Source organism: Triticum aestivum, chromosome 3B, assembly GCF_018294505.1.
Source record: "Triticum aestivum cultivar Chinese Spring chromosome 3B, IWGSC CS RefSeq v2.1, whole genome shotgun sequence".
NCBI classification, from domain to species: domain Eukaryota; kingdom Viridiplantae; phylum Streptophyta; class Magnoliopsida; order Poales; family Poaceae; genus Triticum; species Triticum aestivum.
The window spans coordinates 736180647-736183550 of NC_057801.1; positions in this window are offsets into that span (position 1 = coordinate 736180647).

The window sequence follows — 2904 nt, forward strand, 5'->3', positions numbered from 1 at the left end:
TTAGCTTTTCGCTTCAGAAGTTGTCGGGTGAGCCGAACATGACTTCTAACGAAAGGGAACCCATACTCTGGGTATCTGGGCCCAGCATGACTCCTTGAAAGGAAGTGTTGCCATGGCGAATTATTGTTGGGTTTACCACCAGTTTGCGGATTGTGTCCTGATATAACAGGTTTAGGTCACTGCCGCCGTCCATTAGGACTTGTGTAAATTGGAGTCCGTCAATAATCGGATCCAGAACCAAGGCAGTCCAGCCTGCGTTCCGGATACCACTGGAGTAATCCTGATGATCGAAGGTGATTGGCTGTAACAACCAGTGGCGGGGCTCCTCTGGGGCAGGCCGTATGGCGCGTATCTTCGTAGGTGCCATTCTGTTTTTCCCTTTTGTCACCTGAAGTGAACTTACTGTTTTGACTTCTTGTGGGAACTTCTTTTGTTCTCCGGTGTTCTGCTTGTGGGGTGCGTCGTCATCCTCGCTTGGTGTGTCGAGCCCCTTGTGTTCGGCGTTGAGTTTGCCAGACTGCTTGAAGACCCAACAATCTCTGTGGGTGTGGTTTGCAGGTCTCCCGGGAGTACTGTGGATTTGACATATTTTGTCCAAGATTTTGTTGAGGTTAGATAGCTCGTCCCTGTCATCTTTGGGGGGCGACTTTTTCTGATTTTGTCGAGAGCTTTTGAATCCGGCATTGATTGCCGTGCTCATCGGGCTGTTACCCTTGATCCGGCGCTGTTCTTTGTTACGGCGCGGTTTCCCGTTTCCATCTCTAAGTTCGGATGTACTTGGGTTGCTGGTGCTGCTTCTTGCCAACCAGCTATCTTCTCCTGCGCAAAAGCGGGTCATGAGGCTTGTTAATGCGGCCATTGTTCTTGGCTTTTCTTGGCCGAGGTGTCTGGCGAGCCATTCGTCTTGGACGCTATGCTTGAAAGCTGCTAGGGCTTCAGCGTTCGGACAATCGACTATCTGATTCTTTTTAGTAAGAAATCTGTTCCAGAGTTTCCGGGATGACTCTCCGGGTTGTTGAGTTATATGACTCAGATCATCTGCATCCGGAGGTCGGACATAGGTCCCTTGAAAATTTGCCCGGAAAGCATCCTCGAGCTCTTCCCCAATTCCCATGGTGTTTTCGGGAAGGCTTTTAAGCCAAAGCCGGGCTGGCCCTTTGAGCTTAAGGGGTAAGTATTTTATGGCGTGAAGGTCATCTCCTCTGGCCATGTGTATGTGGAGGATATAATCCTCGATCCAGACTCTAGGGTCTGTTGTTCCGTCGTATGCTTCTATATTCACGGGCTTGAATCCTGCTAGAAATTCATGATCCAGTACCTCATCGGTGAAACATAGGGGATGTGCAGCACCCCTGTATGTAGGTGTGCCGGGATGTTCGGATATTTTTTGCGTTGCATTGCTCACTGGAGCTTGCTTTCTTGGCCCGTATATGGATCTGGTTGGACCGGTTTTTTGATGTGAATCCTTGGGCGGATCGCGTGCCGTATTGAGTGCGACGCCCTTTGTCGCTTGAGGTCGATCGTGGGGTCGTCTATCTGACCTGGTGGCTTCCCTGTTTTTTGACTGTGGGGGTTCTAAGGCCTCTTCATCAAATTCCGATAGTAATTTCCGCTTCGGATAGCTCTTTGTGTGATGACTGTTGCCGTACTTGTGTGCGGTATTGAGTACTTTGCCCCATCTGATTCTGAGTGCATCTTCCGATGTTTTGAGCTTCCGCTTCTGCTTTTTTAGGCTACGTGGAGTGGAAACGAGCCTTTGGTGGAGGTTCTGTTGCTCTAGTGACTTGTCCGGCGTGAGGTCGTCCGGACTATTATCTTTGCCGGGGACGGATTGTTTGGTTTGTCCGCCCTGTTTGGATGGTTGCTCGATGGCATGTTCGTCTTCCGTTGATTCATCCTACTCCATGGCTGGGTCTCTGTCGAGGTGGGGCTTGGTGCAGCGCTTACGCCGTCGCTTTGATTGTTTTTCGAGGGAGCGATCCCTGGTTGCGCCCTTTTGATCCTCGTCGTTGCTTCTTTTAGGTGTGTCCACCATGTATACATCGTGTGATGAAGTGATTGTCCGGCGCTCTATAGGCGCTGGTTCTCGATTGTCTCCTTCATCGGCGTCCATATCGTCGATGTCTTCGGAGTCATAGTCGAGCATGTCGGTTAGATCGTCGAGAGTGGCTACGAAGTGGGTGGTGGGTGGGTTTCGAATTTATTCGTCGTCCGCATCCCAACCTTGCTGACCATAGTCCGGCCAGGGCTCTCCTGACAAAGAGAGAGATTTTAGTAAATTCAGGATATCGCCAAAGGGCGAGTGCTGAAAGACATCCGTGGCAGTGAACTCCATGATCGGAGCCCAATAGGGTTCGATCGGAAGGGGTGCGGAAGATTCGGAGTCCGGAAAGGAGTCCGGCACCTTGGAGTCACAGGCCTCGCAAAGGACTAGACTGGTATTGGGATCTATCGTCGTAGAGATTGCGGCTCCTGGGGCGGCGTCCAACCATCCGTCCCCGACTGGTGCAATCGGCTCCGAGCTAATGATCGGAGCGGACACCTGAGCGGCGCTCTGGACGCTGTCCGGCAGCAGAGCTAGATCGTGCCCATCGTGATAGTGCGGTGCGCTCGGCCGCGGCTCGAATCCGTTGAAGATCAAGTCCCAGTGGATGTCGGACGTGTACTTTAAGCTTCCAAACCTGACCTGATGGCCAGGGGCGTAGCTCTCGATCTGCTCCCGATGACCAAGAGAATTGGCCCGCAGTGCGAGGCCGCCGAATACGAAGATCTATCCGGGGAGAAAAATCTCACCCTGGACCGCGTCGTGGTTGAAGATCGAAGAAGCCATCGGGCCTAAAGGTGACGACACAGAGAATCTCTCAATGAAAGCACCAATGTCGGTGTCAAAACCGGAGGATCTCG